This window comes from Oncorhynchus gorbuscha, unplaced genomic scaffold (genome assembly GCF_021184085.1).
Source record: "Oncorhynchus gorbuscha isolate QuinsamMale2020 ecotype Even-year unplaced genomic scaffold, OgorEven_v1.0 Un_scaffold_579, whole genome shotgun sequence".
Classification (NCBI taxonomy): domain Eukaryota; kingdom Metazoa; phylum Chordata; class Actinopteri; order Salmoniformes; family Salmonidae; genus Oncorhynchus; species Oncorhynchus gorbuscha.
The window spans coordinates 485,834-505,147 of record NW_025745413.1 but is presented as its reverse complement, the minus strand read 5'-3'; the positions used below and the strand labels follow the sequence as shown (position 1 = coordinate 505,147).

General features: G+C 37.2%; 5 non-coding genes across 5 annotated transcripts; all 5 read left to right on the top strand.

Moving 5' to 3' along the window:
- Window positions 1–928: 928 nt before the first annotated feature.
- On the top strand, window positions 929–1,001 carry trnar-ucg. Its single transcript has one exon. It is a non-coding gene; the product is annotated as a tRNA-Arg (tRNA).
- Window positions 1,002–2,364: 1,363 nt separating this feature from the next.
- trnar-ucg lies at window positions 2,365–2,437 on the top strand. Its single transcript has one exon. It is a non-coding gene; the product is annotated as a tRNA-Arg (tRNA).
- Window positions 2,438–3,081: 644 nt separating this feature from the next.
- trnar-ucg lies at window positions 3,082–3,154 on the top strand. Its single transcript has one exon. It is a non-coding gene; the product is annotated as a tRNA-Arg (tRNA).
- Window positions 3,155–8,443: 5,289 nt separating this feature from the next.
- trnar-ucg lies at window positions 8,444–8,516 on the top strand. The gene has a single exon. It is a non-coding gene; the product is annotated as a tRNA-Arg (tRNA).
- Window positions 8,517–16,169: 7,653 nt separating this feature from the next.
- On the top strand, window positions 16,170–16,242 carry trnar-ucg. The gene has a single exon. It is a non-coding gene; the product is annotated as a tRNA-Arg (tRNA).
- Window positions 16,243–19,314: the final 3,072 nt, after the last annotated feature.

The following is a 19,314-nucleotide window of genomic DNA, read 5'->3' as shown; positions in this document are numbered from 1 at the left end:
TTGAAAAGCTTGGACATTGTTGTTCAACTTTAATAATCTAAGACTGAAAGGCCTGAGAAATATTGTGTCTGATTCGGCATCGCAAGATTGAGGGACATAGTCTTTACGTACTTGTAAAATATCACTAGCTTTCCTCATTCGGATATGTTCACAATTTTGATGTCTATTGTTGCTAAGCATGTCTGTTTGATGTCATATCAGAGAATATGGAGTAGAAGGTGTTGCCTCGTGGATAAGGCGTCTTACTTCGAAACAGAAAATTGAGGTTTTGAAGCATTTTCGTGGTCGTTTAATGTCATTAAATCAGCTAATATGGACATGTTTGCAATTTCCCAGAAATAAGGCAAATCTTGTTGCTTTGAAAAGCTAAGACATTGTTATTCATCTTTAATAATCTAAGACTGAAGGCCTGAGATATTGTGTCTGAATCTGCATCGCAAGATTGAAGGAAAGAGTATCTTTGTACTTGTTAAAAATCACTAGCTTTCCTCATTCGGACAGGTTCACAATTTGATGTCTATTGTTGCATAGCAAAGTCTCTATGATGTCAAATAGGGATGTAATCACATAGACTGCGTGGCCTAATGGATAAGGCGTCTGACTTCAAATCAGAAGATTGAGTATTCGAGTCCCTTCGTGGTTGTTTAATTTCATTAGCTCAGCAAATTTGAACATGTTTGCAATTTCCCTCAATAGGGCATTGGTCTTGTTGCTTTGAAAAGCTTGGACATTGTTGTTCAACTTTAATAATCTAAGACTGAAAGGCCTGAGAATTATTGTGTCTGAATCTGCATCGCAAGATTGAAGGAAAGAGTATCTTTGTACTTGTTAAAAATCCCTAGCTTTCCTCATTCGGACAGGTTCACAATTTGATGTCTATTGTTGCATAGCAAAGTCTCTATGATGTCAAATAGGTATGTATCACATAGACTGCGTGGCCTAATGGATAAGGCGTCTGACTTCGAATCAGAAGATTGAGGGTTCGAGTCCCTTCGTGGTTGTTTAATTTCATTAGCTCAGCAAATTTGAACATGTTTGCAATTTCCCGAAATAAGACATTGGTCGTGTTGCTTTGAAAAGCTTGGACATTGTTGTTCAACTTTAATAATCTAAGACTGAAAGGCCTGAGAATTATTGTGTCTGAATCTGCATCGCAAGATTGAAGGAAAGAGTATCTTTGTACTTGTTAAAAATCCTAGCTTTCCTCATTCGGACAGGTTCACAATTTGATGTCTATTGTTGCTAAGCAAAGTCTGTTTGATGTCATATCAGAGAATATGGAGTAGAAGGTGTTGCCTCGTGGATAAGGCGTCTTACTTCAAAACAGAAAATTGAGGTTTTGAAGCATTTTCGTGGTCGTTTAATGTCATTAAATCAGCTAATATGGACATGTTTGCAATTTCCCAAAGGGAAATCTTGTTGCTTTGAAAAGCTAAGACATTGTTATTCATCTTTAATAATCTAAGACTGAAGGCCTGAGAAATATTGTGTCTGAATCTGCATCGCAAGATTGAAGGAAAGACATATCTTTGTACTTGTTAAAAATCACTAGCTTTCCTCATTCGGACAGGTTCACAATTTGATGTCTATTGTTGCATAGCAAAGTCTCTATGATGTCAAATAGGGATGTATCACATAGACTGCGTGGCCTAATGGATAAGGCGTCTGACTTCAAATCAGAAGATTGAGGGTTCGAGTCCCTTCGTGGTTGTTTAATTTCATTAGCTCAGCAAATTTGAACATGTTTGCAATTTCCCTCAATAAGGCATTGGTCTGTTGCTTTGAAAAGCTTGGACATTGTTGTTCAACTTTAATAATCTAAGACTGAAAGGCCTGAGAATTATTGTGTCTGAATCTGCATCGCAAGATTGAAGGAAAGAGTATCTTTGTACTTGTTAAAAATCCCTAGCTTTCTCATTCGGACAGGTTCACAATTTGATGTCTATTGTTGCATAGCAAAGTCTCTATGATGTCAAATAGGTTTTGATGTAATCACAGCTAGACTGTTTGGTTAATGGATAAGGCGTCTGACTTCTTTAATCAGAAGATTGAGTCTGATTCGAGTCCCTTCGTGTTGTTTAATTTCATTAGCTCAGCAAATTTGAACATGTTTGCAATTTCCCTCAAATAAGGGCATTGGTCTTGTTGCTTTTTGAAGCTTGGACATTGTTGTTCAACTTTAATAATCTAAGACTGAAAGGCCTGAGAATTATTGTGTCTGAATCTGCATCGCAAGATTGAAGGAAAGAGTATCTTTGTACTTGTTAAAAATCCCTAGCTTTCCTCATTCGGACAGGTTCACAATTTGATGTCTATTGTTGCATAGCAAAGTCTCTATGATGTCAAATAGGTATGTATCACATAGACTGCGTGGCCTAATGGATAAGGCGTCTGACTTCGAATCAGAAGATTGAGGGTTCGAGTCCCTTCGTGGTTGTTTAATTTCATTAGCTCAGCAAATTTGAACATGTTTGCAATTTCCCTCAAATAAGACATTGATCTTGTTGCTTTGAAAAGCTTGGACATTGTTGTTCAACTTTAATAATCTAAGACTAAAAGGCCTGAGAATTATTGTGTCTGAATCTGCATCGCAAGATTGAAGGAAAGAGTATCTTTGTACTTGTTAAAAATCCCTAGCTTTCCTCATTCGGACAGGTTCACAATTTGATGTCTATTGTTGCATAGCAAAGTCTCTATGATGTCAAATAGGTATGTATCACATAGACTGCGTGGCCTAATGGATAAGGCGTCTGACTTCAAATCAGAAGATTGAGGGTTTGAGTCCCTTCGTGGTCGTTTAATTTCATTAGCTCAGCAAATTTGAACATGTTTGCAATTTCCCTCAATAGGGCATTGATCTTGTTGCTTTGAAAAGCTTGGACATTGTTGTTCAACTTTAATAATCTAAGACTGAAAGGCCTGAGAATTATTGTGTCTGAATCTGCATCGCAAGATTGAAGGAAAGAGTATCTTTGTACTTGTTAAAAATCCCTAGCTTTCCTCATTCGGACAGGTTCACAATTTGATGTCTATTGTTGCATAGCAAAGTCTCTATGATGTCAAATAGGTATGTATCACATAGACTGCGTGGCCTAATGGATAAGGCGTCTGACTTCGAATCAGAAGATTGAGGGTTCGAGTCCCTTCGTGGTTGTTTAATTTCATTAGCTCAGCAAATTTGAACATGTTTGCAATTTCCCTCAATAATAGGGCATTGATCTTGTTGCTTTGAAAAGCTTGGACATTGTTGTTCAACTTTAATAATCTAAGACTGAAAGGCCTGAGAATTATTGTGTCTGAATCTGCATCGCAAGATTGAAGGAAAGAGTATCTTTGTACTTGTTAAAAATCCCTAGCTTTCCTCATTCGGACAGGTTCACAATTTGATGTCTATTGTTGCATAGCAAAGTCTCTATGATGTCAAATAGGTATGTATCACATAGACTGCGTGGCCTAATGGATAAGGCGTCTGACTTCAAATCAGAAGATTGAGGGTTTGAGTCCCTTCGTGGTTGTTTAATTTCATTAGCTCAGCAAATTTGAACATGTTGCAATTTCCTGAAATAAGGCATTGGTCTTGTTGCTTTGAAAAGCTTGGACATTGTTGTTCAACTTTAATAATCTAAGACTGAAAGGCCTGAGAAATATTGTGTCTGAATCATCATCGCAAGATTGAAGGAAATAGTATCTTTGTACTTGTTAAAAATCACTAGCTTTCCTCATTCGGACAGGTTCACAATTTGATGTCTATTGTTGCATAGCAAAGTCTCTATGATGTCAAATAGGGATGTATCACATAGACTGCGTGGCCTAATGGATAAGGCGTCTGACTTCAAATCAGAAGATTGAGTATTCGAGTCCCTTCGTGGTTGTTTAATTTCATTAGCTCAGCAAATTTGAACATGTTTGCAATTTCCCTCAAATAAGGCATTGGTCTTGTTGCTTTGAAAAGCTTGGACATTGTTGTTCAACTTTAATAATCTAAGACTGAAGGCCTGAGAATTATTGTGTCTGAATCTGCATCGCAAGATTGAAGGAAAGAGTATCTTTGTACTTGTTAAAAATCCCTAGCTTTCCTCATTCGGACAGGTTCACAATTTGATGTCTATTGTTGCATAGCAAAGTCTCTATGATGTCAAATAGGTATGTATCACATAGACTGCGTGGCCTAATGGATAAGGCGTCTGACTTCAAATCAGAAGATTGAGGGTTCGAGTCCCTTCGTGGTTGTTTAATTTCATTAGCTCAGCAAATTTGAACATGTTTGCAATTTCCCTCAATAGGGCATTGGTCTTGTTGCTTTGAAAAGCTTGGACATTGTTGTTCAACTTTAATAATCTAAGACTGAAAGGCCTGAGAAATATTGTGTCTGAATCTGCATCGCAAGATTGAAGGAAAGAGTATCTTTGTACTTGTTAAAAATCCCTAGCTTTCCTCATTCGGACAGGTTCACAATTTGATGTCTATTGTTGCATAGCAAAGTCTCTATGATGTCAAATAGGTATGTATCACATAGACTGCGTGGCCTAATGGATAAGGCGTCTGACTTCAAATCAGAAGATTGAGGGTTCGAGTCCCTTCGTGGTTGTTTAATTTCATTAGCTCAGCAAATTTGAACATGTTTGCAATTTCCCTCAATAGGGCATTGGTCTTGTTGCTTTGAAAAGCTTGGACATTGTTGTTCAACTTTAATAATCTAAGACTGAAAGGCCTGAGAAATATTGTGTCTGATTCTGCATCGCAAGATTGAGGGACATAGTCTTTACGTACTTGTAAAATATCACTAGCTTTCCTCATTCGGATATGTTCACAATTTTGATGTCTATTGTTGCTAAGCATGTCTGTTTGATGTCATATCAGAGAATATGGAGTAGAAGGTGTTGCCTCGTGGATAAGGCGTCTTACTTCGAAACAGAAAATTGAGGTTTTGAAGCATTTTCGTGGTCGTTTAATGTCATTAAATCAGCTAATATGGACATGTTTGCAATTTCCCAGAAATAAGGGAAATCTTGTTGCTTTGAAAAGCTAAGACATTGTTATTCATCTTTAATAATTAAGCAAGGCCTGAGAAATATTGTGTCTGAATCTGCATCGCAAGATTGAAGGAAATATCTTTGTACTTGTTAAAAATCACTAGCTTTCCTCATTCGGACAGGTTCACAATTTGATGTCTATTGTTGCATAGCAAAGTCTCTATGATGTCAAATAGGGATGTATCACATAGACTGCGTGGCCTAATGGATAAGGCGTCTGACTTCAAATCAGAAGATTGAGGGTTTGAGTCCCTTCGTGGTCGTTTAATTTCATTAGCTCAGCAAATTTGAACATGTTTGCAATTTCCCTCAATAGGGCATTGATCTTGTTGCTTTGAAAAGCTTGGACATTGTTGTTCAACTTTAATAATCTAAGACTAAAAGGCCTGAGAATTATTGTGTCTGAATCTGCATCGCAAGATTGAAGGAAAGAGTATCTTTGTACTTGTTAAAAATCCCTAGCTTTCCTCATTCGGACAGGTTCACAATTTGATGTCTATTGTTGCATAGCAAAGTCTCTATGATGTCAAATAGGTATGTAATCACATAGACTGCGTGGCCTAATGGATAAGGCGTCTGACTTCAAATCAGAAGATTGAGGGTTCGAGTCCCTTCGTGGTTTTAATTTCATTAGCTCAGCAAATTTGAACATGTTTGCAATTTCCCTCAATAGGGCATTGGTCTTGTTGCTTTGAAAAGCTTGGACATTGTTGTTCAACTTTAATAATCTAAGACTGAAAGGCCTGAGAATTATTGTGTCTGAATCTGCATCGCAAGATTGAAGGAAAGAGTATCTTTGTACTTGTTAAAAATCCTAGCTTTCCTCATTCGGACAGGTTCACAATTTGATGTCTATTGTTGCATAGCAAAGTCTCTATGATGTCAAATAGGTATGTATCACATAGACTGCGTGGCCTAATGGATAAGGCGTCTGACTTCAAATCAGAAGATTGAGGGTTTCGAGTCCCTTCGTGGTTGTTTAATTTCATTAGCTCAGCAAATTTGAACATGTTTGCAATTTCCCTCAATAGGGCATTGATATTGTTGCTTTGAAAAGCTTGGACATTGTTGTTCAACTTTAATAATCTAAGACTGAAAGGCCTGAGAATTATTGTGTCTGAATCTGCATCGCAAGATTGAAGGAAAGAGTATCTTTGTACTTGTTAAAAATCCCTAGCTTTCCTCATTCGGACAGGTTCACAATTTGATGTCTATTGTTGCATAGCAAAGTCTCTATGATGTCAAATAGGTATGTATCACATAGACTGCGTGGCCTAATGGATAAGGCGTCTGACTTCAAATCAGAAGATTGAGGGTTTGAGTCCCTTCGTGGTCGTTTAATTTCATTAGCTCAGCAAATTTGAACATGTTTGCAATTTCCCTCAATAGGGCATTGATCTTGTTGCTTTGAAAAGCTTGGACATTGTTGTTCAACTTTAATAATCTAAGACTGAAAGGCCTGAGAAATATTGTGTCTGAATCTGCATTGCAAGATTGAAAGGAAAGAGTATCTTTGTACTTGTTAAAAATCCCTAGCTTTCCTCATTCGGACAGGTTCACAATTTGATGTCTATTGTTGCATAGCAAAGTCTCTATGATGTCAAATAGGGATGTATCACATAGACTGCGTGGCCTAATGGATAAGGCGTCTGACTTCAAATCAGAAGATTGAGGGTTCGAGTCCCTTCGTGGTTGTTTAATTTCATTAGCTCAGCAAATTTGAACATGTTTGCAATTTCCCTCAATAAGGCATTGGTCTTGTTGCTTTGAAAAGCTTGGACATTGTTGTTCAACTTTAATAATCTAAGACTGAAAGGCCTGAGAATTATTGTGTCTGAATCTGCATCGCAAGATTGAAGGAAAGAGTATCTTTGTACTTGTTAAAAATCCTAGCTTTCCTCATTCGGACAGGTTCACAATTTGATGTCTATTGTTGCATAGCAAAGTCTCTATGATGTCAAATAGGTATGTATCACATAGACTGCGTGGCCTAATGGATAAGGCGTCTGACTTCAATCAGAAGATTGAGGGTTGAGTCCCTTCGTGGTTGTTTAATTTCATTAGCTCAGCAAATTTGAACATGTTTGCAATTTCCCTCAATAAGGGCATTGATCTTGTTGCTTTGAAAAGCTTGGACATTGTTGTTCAACTTTAATAATCTAAGACTGAAAGGCCTGAGAATTATTGTGTCTGAATCTGCATCGCAAGATTGAAGGAAAGAGTATCTTTGTACTTGTTAAAAATCCCTAGCTTTCCTCATTCGGACAGGTTCACAATTTGATGTCTATTGTTGCATAGCAAAGTCTCTATGATGTCAAATAGGTATGTATCACATAGACTGCGTGGCCTAATGGATAAGGCGTCTGACTTCAAATCAGAAGATTGAGGGTTTGAGTCCCTTCGTGGTCGTTTAATTTCATTAGCTCAGCAAATTTGAACATGTTTGCAATTTCCCTCAATAGGGCATTGATCTTGTTGCTTTGAAAAGCTTGGACATTGTTGTTCAACTTTAATAATCTAAGACTGAAAGGCCTGAGAAATATTGTGTCTGAATCTGCATTGCAAGATTGAAAGGAAAGAGTATCTTTGTACTTGTTAAAAATCCCTAGCTTTCCTCATTGGACAGGTTCACAATTTGATGTCTATTGTTGCATAGCAAAGTCTCTATGATGTCAAATAGGTATGTATCACATAGACTGCGTGGCCTAATGGATAAGGCGTCTGACTTCAAATCAGAAGATTGAGGGTTTGAGTCCCTTCGTGGTTGTTTAATTTCATTAGCTCAGCAAATTTGAACATGTTTGCAATTTCCCTCAATAAGGCATTGGTCTTGTTGCTTTGAAAAGCTTGGACATTGTTGTTCAACTTTAATAATCTAAGACTGAAAGGCCTGAGAAATATTGTGTCTGAATCTGCATCGCAAGATTGAAGGAAATAGTATCTTTGTACTTGTTAAAAATCACTAGCTTTCCTCATTCGGACAGGTTCACAATTTGATGTCTATTGTTGCATAGCAAAGTCTCTATGATGTCAAATAGGGATGTAATCACATAGACTGCGTGGCCTAATGGATAAGGCGTCTGACTTCAAATCAGAAGATTGAGTATTCGAGTCCCTTCGTGTTGTTTAATTTCATTAGCTCAGCAAATTTGAACATGTTTGCAATTTCCCTCAATAAGGGCATTGGTCTTGTTGCTTTGAAAAGCTTGGACATTGTTGTTCAACTTTAATAATCTAAGACTGAAGGCCTGAGAATTATTGTGTCTGAATCTGCATCGCAAGATTGAAGGAAAGAGTATCTTTGTACTTGTTAAAAATCCCTAGCTTTCCTCATTCGGACAGGTTCACAATTTGATGTCTATTGTTGCATAGCAAAGTCTCTATGATGTCAAATAGGTATGTATCACATAGACTGCGTGGCCTAATGGATAAGGCGTCTGACTTCGAATCAGAAGATTGAGGGTTCGAGTCCCTTCGTGGTTGTTTAATTCCATTAGCTCAGCAAATTTGAACATAATTTGCAATTTCCCTCAAATAAGACATTGGTCTTGTTGCTTTGAAAAGCTTGGACATTGTTGTTCAACTTTAATAATCTAAGACTGAAAGGCCTGAGAAATATTGTGTCTGATTCGGCATCGCAAGATTGAGGGACATAGTCTTTACGTACTTGTAAAATATCACTAGCTTTCCTCATTCGGATAGGTTCACAATTTTGATGTCTGTTGTTGCTAAGCAACGTCTGTTTGATGTCATATCAGAGAATATGGAGTAGAAGGTGTTGCCTCGTGGATAAGGCGTCTTACTTCGAAACAGAAAATTGAGGTTTTGAAGCATTTTCGTGGTCGTTTAATGTCATTAAATCAGCTAATATGGACATGTTTGCAATTTCCCAGAAATAAGGGAAATCTTGTTGCTTTGAAAAGCTAAGACATTGTTATTCATCTTTAATAATTGCAAGGCCTGAGAAATATTGTGTCTGAATCTGCATCGCAAGATTGAGGGACATAGTCTTTACGTACTTGTAAAATATCACTAGCTTTCCTCATTCGGACAGGTTCACAATTTGATGTCTATTGTTGCATAGCAAAGTCTCTATGATGTCAAATAGGGATGTAATCACATAGACTGCGTGGCCTAATGGATAAGGCGTCTGACTTCAAATCAGAAGATTGAGTATTCGAGTCCCTTCGTGGTTGTTTAATTTCATTAGCTCAGCAAATTTGAACATGTTTGCAATTTCCCTCAATAAGGCATTGGTCTTGTTGCTTTGAAAAGCTTGGACATTGTTGTTCAACTTTAATAATCTAAGACTGAAAGGCCTGAGAATTATTGTGTCTGAATCTGCATCGCAAGATTGAAGGAAAGAGTATCTTTGTACTTGTTAAAAATCCCTAGCTTTCCTCATTCGGACAGGTTCACAATTTGATGTCTATTGTTGCATAGCAAAGTCTCTATGATGTCAAATAGGTATGTATCACATAGACTGCGTGGCCTAATGGATAAGGCGTCTGACTTCAAATCAGAAGATTGAGGGTTTGAGTCCCTTCGTGGTTGTTTAATTTCATTAGCTCAGCAAATTTGAACATGTTTGCAATTTCCTCAAATAAGGCATTGGTCTTGTTGCTTTGAAAAGCTTGGACATTGTTGTTCAACTTTAATAATCTAAGACTGAAAGGCCTGAGAAATATTGTGTCTGATTCTGCATCGCAAGATTGAAGGGACATAGTCTTTGTACTTGTTAAAAATCACTAGCTTTCCTCATTCGGATAGGTTCACAATTTGATGTCTATTGTTGCTAAGCAAAGTCTCTTTGATGTCATATCAAGAATATGGAGTAGAAGGTGTTGCCTCACATCTTACTTGAAACAGAAAATTGAGGTTTTGAAGCATTTTCGTGGCCATTAAATGGATGTTTGCAATTTCCCAAAATAAGGGAAATCTTGTTGCTTTGAAAAGCTTTGTTATTCATCTTTAATAATTGCAAGGCCTCAGAAAGATTGAGGGAAAAGGTCTCTTCTTACTTGTTAAATATCACTAGCTTTCCTCATTCGGACAGGTTCACAACTTTGATGTCTACTGTTGCATTCTGTATGATGTCAAATAGGGTTTTAATTTCATTAGCTCAGCTAATTTGAACATGTTTGCAATTTCCCTAAATAAGGCATTGGTCTTGTTGCTTTGAAAAGCTTGGACATTGTTGTTCAACTTTAATAATCTAAGACTGAAAGGCCTGAGAATTATTGTGTCTGAATCTGCATCGCAAGATTGAAGGAAAGAGTATCTTTGTACTTGTTAAAAATCCCTAGCTTTCCTCATTCGGACAGGTTCACAATTTGATGTCTATTGTTGCATAGCAAAGTCTCTATGATGTCAAATAGGTATGTATCACATAGACTGCGTGGCCTAATGGATAAGGCGTCTGACTTCAAATCAGAAGATTGAGGGTTCGAGTCCCTTCGTGGTTGTTTAATTTCATTAGCTCAGCAAATTTGAACATGTTTGCAATTTCCCGAAATAAGACATTGGTCTTGTTGCTTGGACATTGTTGTTCAACTTTAATAATCTAAGACTGAAAGGCCTGAGAAATATTGTGTCTGATTCTGCATCGCAAGATTGAGGGACATAGTCTTTTGTACTTGTAAAATATCACTAGCTTTCCTCATTCGGATATGTTCACAATTTGATGTCTATTGTTGCTAAGCAAAGTCTGTTTGATGTCATAATCAGAGAATATGGAGTAGAAGGTGTTGCCTCGTGGATAAGGCGTCTTACTTCGAAACAGAAAATTGAGGTTTTGAAGCATTTTCGTGGTCGTTTAATGTCATTAAATCAGCTAATATGGACATGTTTGCAATTTCCCAGAAATAAGGGAAATCTTGTTGCTTTGAAAAGCTAAGACATTGTTATTCATCTTTAATAATTGCAAGGCCTGAGAATTATTGTGTCTGAATCTGCATCGCAAGATTGAGGGAAAAGTCTCTTCTTACTTGTTAAAATCACTAGCTTTCCTCATTCGGACAGGTTCACAACTTTGGTCTAATGTTGATAAAAGGCAAAGTCTGTATGATGTGTCTGAATCTGCATCAATTTCAAGATTGGTCTTGTTGCTTGAAAAGCTTGGACATTGTTGTTCAAGACTAAAGGCCTGAGAATTATTGTGTCTGAATCTGCATTGAAGGAAAGAGTATCTTTGTACTTGTTAAAAATCCCTAGCTTTCCTCATTCGGACAGGTTCACAATTTGATGTCTATTGTTGCATAGCAAAGTCTCTATGATGTCAAATAGGGATGTAATCACATAGACTGCGTGGCCTAATGGATAAGGCGTCTGACTTCAAATCAGAAGATTGAGGGTTCGAGTCCCTTCGTGGTTGTTTAATTTCATTAGCTCAGCAAATTTGAACATGTTTGCAATTTCCCTCAATAAGGCATTGGTCTTGTTGCTTTGAAAAGCTTGGACATTGTTGTTCAACTTTAATAATCTAAGACTGAAAGGCCTGAGAATTATTGTGTCTGAATCTGCATCGCAAGATTGAAGGAAAGAGTATCTTTGTACTTGTTAAAAATCCCTAGCTTTCCTCATTCGGACAGGTTCACAATTTGATGTCTATTGTTGCATAGCAAAGTCTCTATGATGTCAAATAGGTATGTATCACATAGACTGCGTGGCCTAATGGATAAGGCGTCTGACTTCAAATCAGAAGATTGAGGGTTCGAGTCCCTTCGTGGTTGTTTAATTTCATTAGCTCAGCAAATTTGAACATGTTTGCAATTTCCCTCAATAGGGCATTGGTCTTGTTGCTTTGAAAAGCTTGGACATTGTTGTTCAACTTTAATAATCTAAGACTGAAAGGCCTGAGAAATATTGTGTCTGATTCGGCATCGCAAGATTGAGGGACATAGTCTTTTCGTACTTGTAAAATATCACTAGCTTTCCTCATTCGGATAGGTTCACAATTTTGATGTCTGTTGTTGCTAAGCAACGTCTGTTTGATGTCATATCAGAGAATATGGAGTAGAAGGTGTTGCCTCGTGGATAAGGCGTCTTACTTCAAACAGAAAATTGAGGTTTTGAAGCATTTTCGTGGTCGTTTAATGTCATTAAATCAGCTAATATGGACATGTTTGCAATTTCCCAGAAATAAGGGAAATCTTGTTGCTTTGAAAAGCTAAGACATTGTTATTCATCTTTAATAATCTAAGACTGCAAGGCCTGAGAATTATTGTGTCTGAATCTGCATCGCAAGATTGAAGGAAAAAAATGATGTCAAATAGGGTCTTTAATTTCATTAGCTCAGCTTTCCATGTTTGCAATTTCCCTAAATAAGGCATTGGTCTTGTTGCTTTGAAAAGCTTGGACATTGTTGTTCAACTTTAATAATCTAAGAAAAAGGCCTGAGAATTATTGTGTCTTCTTTGTACTTGTTAAAAATCCTTGTAAAAATCCCTAGCTTTCCTCATTCGGACAGGTTCACAATTTGATGTCTATTGTTGCATAGCAAAGTCTCTATGATGTCAAATAGGGATGTAATCACATAGACTGCGTGGCCTAATGGATAAGGCGTCTGACTTCAAATCAGAAGATTGAGGGTTCGAGTCCCTTCGTGGTTGTTTAATTTCATTAGCTCAGCAAATTTGAACATGTTTGCAATTTCCCTCAAATAAGGCATTGGTCTTGTTGCTTTGAAAAGCTTGGACATTGTTGTTCAACTTTAATAATCTAAGACTGAAAGGCCTGAGAATTATTGTGTCTGAATCTGCATCGCAAGATTGAAGGAAAGAGTATCTTTGTACTTGTTAAAAATCCCTAGCTTTCCTCATTCGGACAGGTTCACAATTTGATGTCTATTGTTGCATAGCAAAGTCTCTATGATGTCAAATAGGTATGTATCACATAGACTGCGTGGCCTAATGGATAAAGGCGTCTGACTTCAAATCAGAAGATTGAGGGTTTCGAGTCCCTTCGTGGTTGTTTAATTTCATTAGCTCAGCAAATTTGAACATGTTTGCAATTTCCTGAAATAAGGCATTGATCTTGTTGCTTTGAAAAGCTTGGACATTGTTGTTCAACTTTAATAATCTAAGACTGAAAGGCCTGAGAAATATTGTGTCTGATTCTGCATCGCAAGATTGAGGGACATAGTCTTTTGTACTTGTAAAATATCACTAGCTTTCCTCATTCGGATAGGTTCACAATTTTGATGTCTATTGTTGCTAAGCAAAGTCTGTTTGATGTCATATCAGAGAATATGGAGTAGAAGGTGTTGCCTCGTGGATAAGGCGTCTTACTTCTCAGAAAATTGAGGTTTTGAAGCATTTTCGTGGTCGTTTAATGTCATTAAATCAGCTAATATGGACATGTTTGCAATTTCCCAAATAAGGGAAATCTTGTTGCTTTGAAAAGCTAAGACATTGTTATTCATCATTGCAAGGCCTGAGAATTATTGTGTCTGACTCTGCATCGCAAGATTGAGGGAAAGATTGAGGCTTTCCTCATTCGGACAGGTTCACAATTTGATGTCTACTGTTGCATAAAAGTCTGTATTGTCAAATTTCATTAGCTCAGCAAATTTGAACATGTTTGCAATTTCCCTCAATAAGGCATTGGTCTTGTTGCTTTGAAAAGCTTGGACATTGTTGTTCAACTTTAATAATCTAAGACTGAAAGGCCTGAGAATTATTGTGTCTGAATCTGCATCGCAAGATTGAAGGAAAGAGTATCTTTGTACTTGTTAAAAATCCTAGCTTTCCTCATTCGGACAGGTTCACAATTTGATGTCTATTGTTGCATAGCAAAGTCTCTATGATGTCAAATAGGTATGTATCACATAGACTGCGTGGCCTAATGGATAAGGCGTCTGACTTCAAATCAGAAGATTGAGTATTCGAGTCCCTTCGTGGTTGTTTAATTTCATTAGCTCAGCAAATTTGAACATGTTTGCAATTTCCCTCAATAAGGCATTGATCTTGTTGCTTTGAAAAGCTTGGACATTGTTGTTCAACTTTAATAATCTAAGACTAAAAGGCCTGAGAATTATTGTGTCTGAATCTGCATCGCAAGATTGAAGGAAAGAGTATCTTTGTACTTGTTAAAAATCCCTAGCTTTCCTCATTCGGACAGGTTCACAATTTGATGTCTATTGTTGCATAGCAAAGTCTCTATGATGTCAAATAGGTATGTATCACATAGACTGCGTGGCCTAATGGATAAGGCGTCTGACTTCAAATCAGAAGATTGAGGGTTTGAGTCCCTTCGTGGTTGTTTAATTTCATTAGCTCAGCAAATTTGAACATGTTTGCAATTTCCCGAAATAAGACATTGGTCGTGTTGCTTTGAAAAGCTTGGACATTGTTGTTCAACTTTAATAATCTAAACTGAAAGGCCTGAGAAATATTGTGTCTGATTCTGCATCGCAAGATTGAGGGACATAGTCTTTACGTACTTGTAAAATATCACTAGCTTTCCTCATTCGGATAGTTCACAATTTTGATGTCTATTGTTGCTAAGCATGTCTGTTTGATGTCATATCAGAGAATATGGAAGAAGGTGTTGCCTCGTGGATAAGGCGTCTTATTCGAAACAGAAAATTGAATTTGAAGCATTTTGCATAGCAAATGTCATTAAATCAGTCAAATATGGACATGTTTGCAATTTCACAAATAAGGGAAATCTTGTTGCTTTGAAAAGATAAGACATTGTTATTCATCTTTAATAATTGAAGGCCTGAGAATTATTGTGTCTGACTCTGAGCAAGATTGAGGGAAAAGGTCTCTTCTTACTTGTTAAATATCACTAGCTTTCCTCATTCGGACAGGTTCACAACTTTGATGTCTACTGTTGCATAGCAAAGTCTGTATGTAAAATAGGGTCGTTTAATTTCATTAGCTCAGCTAAATTTGAACATGTTTGCAATTTCCCTAAATAAGGCATTGGTCTTGTTGCTTTGAAAAGCTTGGACATTGTTGTTCAACTTTAATAATCTAAGACTGCAAGGCCTGAGAATTATTGTGTCTGAATCTGCATCGCAAGATTGAAGGAAAGAGTATCTTTGTACTTGTTAAAAATCCCTAGCTTTCCTCATTCGGACAGGTTCACAATTTTATGTCTATTGTTGCATAGCAAAGTCTCTATAATGTCAAATAGGTATGTATCACATAGACTGCGTGGCATAATGGATAAGGCGTCTGACTTCAAATCAGAAGATTGAGGGTTCGAGTCCCTTCGTGGTTGTTTAATTTCATTAGCTCAGCAAATTTGAACATGTTTGCAATTTCCCTCAATAGGGCATTGGTCTTGTTGCTTTGAAAAGCTTGGACATTGTTGTTCAACTTTAATAATCTAAGACTGAAAGGCCTGAGAAATATTGTGTCTGAATCTGCATCGCAAGATTGAAGGAAATAGTCTCTTTGTACTTGTTAAAAATCACTAGCTTTCCTCATTCGGACAGGTTCACAATTTTGATGTCTATTGTTGCTAAGCAAAGTCTCTTTGATGTCAAATAGGAATGTATGGAGTAGAAGGTGTTGCCTCGTGGATAAGGCGTCTTACTTCAAACAGAAAATTGAGGTTTTGAAGCATTTTCGTGGCCTTAATGTCATTAAATCAGCTATAAGGACATGTTTGCAATTTCCCGAAATCAGAAGATTTGTTGCTTTGAAAAGCTAAGACATTGTTATTCATCTTTAATAATTGCAAGGCCTGAGAATTATTGTGTCTGACTCTGCATCGCAAGATTGAGGGAAAAGGTCTCTTCTTACTTGTTAAATATCACTAGCTTTCCTCATTCGGACAGGTTCACAACTTTGATGTCTACTGTTGCATAGCAAAGTCTGTATGATGTCAAATAGGGTCGTTTAATTTCATTAGCTCAGCAATTTGAACATGTTTGCAATTTCCCTAAATAAGGCATTGGTCTTGTTGCTTTGAAAAGCTTGGACATTGTTGTTCAACTTTAATAATCTAAGACTGCAAGGCCTGAGAATTATTGTGTCTGAATCTGCATCGCAAGATTGAAGGAAAGAGTATCTTTGTACTTGTTAAAAATCCCTAGCTTTCCTCATTCGGACAGGTTCACAATTTGATGTCTATTGTTGCATAGCAAAGTCTCTATGATGTCAAATAGGTATGTATCACATAGACTGCGTGGCCTAATGGATAAGGTGTCTGACTTCGAATCAGAAGATTGAGGGTTTGAGTCCCTTCGTGGTTGTTTAATTCCATTAGCTCAGCAAATTTGAACATATTTGCAATTTCCCGAAATAAGACATCAGTCTTGTTGCTTTGAAAAGCTTGGACATTGTTGTTCAACTTTAATAATCTAAGACTGAAAGGCCTGAGAAATATTGTGTCTGAATCTGCATCGCAAGATTGAGGGAAAAGGTCTCTTCTTACTTGTTAAATATCACTAGCTTTCCTCATTCGGACAGGTTCACAACTTTGATGTCTACTGTTGCATAGCAAAGTCTGTATGATGTCAAATAGGGTCGTTTAATTTCATTAGCTCAGCTAATTAGCTCAGCATGTTTGCAATTTCCCTAAATAAGGCATTGGTCTTGTTGCTTTGAAAAGCTTGGACATTGTTGTTCAACTTTAATAATCTAAGACTGAAAGGCCTGAGAATTATTGTGTCTGAATCTGCATCGCAAGATTGAAGGAAAGAGTATCTTTGTACTTGTTAAAAATCCCTAGCTTTCCTCATTCGGACAGGTTCACAATTTGATGTCTATTGTTGCATAGCAAAGTCTCTATGATGTCAAATAGGTATGTATCACATAGACTGCGTGGCCTAATGGATAAGGCGTCTGACTTCAAATCAGAAGATTGAGGGTTTGAGTCCCTTCGTGGTTGTTTTTAATTTCCATTAGCTCAGCAAATTTGAACATGTTTGCAATTTCCCTCAATAAGGCATTGGTCTTGTTGCTTTGAAAAGCTTGGACATTGTTGTTCAACTTTAATAATCTAAGACTGAAAGGCCTGAGAATTATTGTGTCTGAATCTGCATCGCAAGATTGAAGGAAAGAGTATCTTTGTACTTGTTAAAAATCCCTAGCTTTCCTCATTCGGACAGGTTCACAATTTGATGTCTATTGTTGCATAGCAAAGTCTCTATGATGTCAAATAGGGATGTATCACATAGACTGCGTGGCCTAATGGATAAGGCGTCTGACTTCAAATCAGAAGATTGAGGGTTCGAGTCCCTTCGTGGTTGTTTAATTTCATTAGCTCAGCAAATTTGAACATGTTTGCAATTTCCCTCAAATAAGGCATTGGTCTTGTTGCTTTGAAAAGCTTGGACATTGTTGTTCAACTTTAATAATCTAAGACTAAAAGGCCTGAGAATTATTGTGTCTGAATCTGCATCGCAAGATTGAAGGAAAGTATCTTTGTACTTGTTAAAAATCCTTTCCTCATTCGGACAGGTTCACAATTTGATGTCTATTGTTGCATAGCAAAGTCTCTATGATGTCAAATAGGGATGTAATCACATAGACTGCGTGGCCTAATGGATAAGGCGTCTGACTTCAATCAGAAGATTGAGGGTTCGAGTCCCTTCGTGGTTGTTTAATTTCATTAGCTCAGCAAATTTGAACATGTTTGCAATTTCCCTCAATAAGGCATTGATCTTGTTGCTTTGAAAAGCTTGGACATTGTTGTTCAACTTTAATAATCTAAGACTGAAAGGCCTGAGAAATATTGTGTCTGATTCTGCATCGCAAGATTGAGGGACATAGTCTTTTGTACTTGTAAAATATCACTAGCTTTCCTCATTCGGATAGGTTCACAATTTTGATGTCTATTGTTGCTAAGCAAAGTCTGTTTGATGTCATATCAGAGAATATGGAGTAGAAGGTGTTGCCTCGTGGATAAGGCGACTTCAAACAGAAAATTGAGGTTTTGAAGCATTTTCGTGGTCGTTTAATGTCATTAAATCAGCTAATATGGACATGTTTGCAATTTCCCAAATAAGGGAAATCTTGTTGCTTTGAAAAGCTAAGACATTGTTATTCATCTTTAATAATTGCAAGGCCTGAGAATTATTGTGTCTGAATCAGAAATTTTCCTCATTCGGACAGGTTCATTTGATGTCTACTGTTGCCTGTATGATGTCAAATAGGGTTGTTTAATTTCATTAGCTCAGCAAATTTGAACATGTTTGCAATTTCCCTCAATAAGGCATTGGTCTTGTTGCTTTGAAAAGCTTGGACATTGTTGTTCAACTTTAATAATCTAAGACTGAAAGGCCTGAGAATTATTGTGTCTGAATCTGCATCGCAAGATTGAAGGAAAGAGTATCTTTGTACTTGTTAAAAATCCCTAGCTTTCCTCATTCGGACAGGTTCACAATTTGATGTCTATTGTTGCATAGCAAAGTCTCTATGATGTCAAATAGGTATGTATCACATAGACTGCGTGGCCTAATGGATAAGGCGTCTGACTTCGAATCAGAAGATTGAGTATTTGAGTCCCTTCGTGGTTGTTTAATTTCATTAGCTCAGCAAATTTGAACATGTTTGCAATTTCCCTCAATAGGGCATTGATCTTGTTGCTTTGAAAAGCTTGGACATTGTTGTTCAACTTTAATAATCTAAGACTAAAAGGCCTGAGAATTATTGTGTCTGAATCTGCATCGCAAGATTGAAGGAAAGAGTATCTTTGTACTTGTTAAAAATCCCTAGCTTTCCTCATTCGGACAGGTTCACAATTTGATGTCTATTGTTGCATAGCAAAGTCTCTATGATGTCAAATAGGTATGTATCACATAGACTGCGTGGCCTAATGGATAAGGCGTCTGACTTCAAATCAGAAGATTGAGGGTTTGAGTCCCTTCGTGGTTGTTTAATTTCATTAGCTCAGCAAATTTGAACATGTTTGCAATTTCCCTCAATAAGACATTGGTCTTGTTGCTTTGAAAAGCTTGGACATTGTTGTTCAACTTTAATAATCTAAGACTGAAAGGCCTGAGAAATATTGTGTCTGATTCGGCATCGCAAGATTGAAGGACATAGTCTTTACGTACTTGTTAAAAATCCCTAGCTTTCCTCATTCGGACAGGTTCACAATTTGATGTCTATTGTTGCTAAGCAACGTCTGTTTGATGTCATATCAGAGAATATGGAGTAGAAGGTGTTGCCTCGTGGATAAGGCGTCTTACTTCGAAACAGAAAATTGAGGTTTTGAAGCATTTTCGTGGTCGTTTAATGTCATTAAATCAGCTAATATGGACATGTTTGCAATTTCCCAGAAATAAGGGAAATCTTGTTGCTTTGAAAAGCTAAGACAT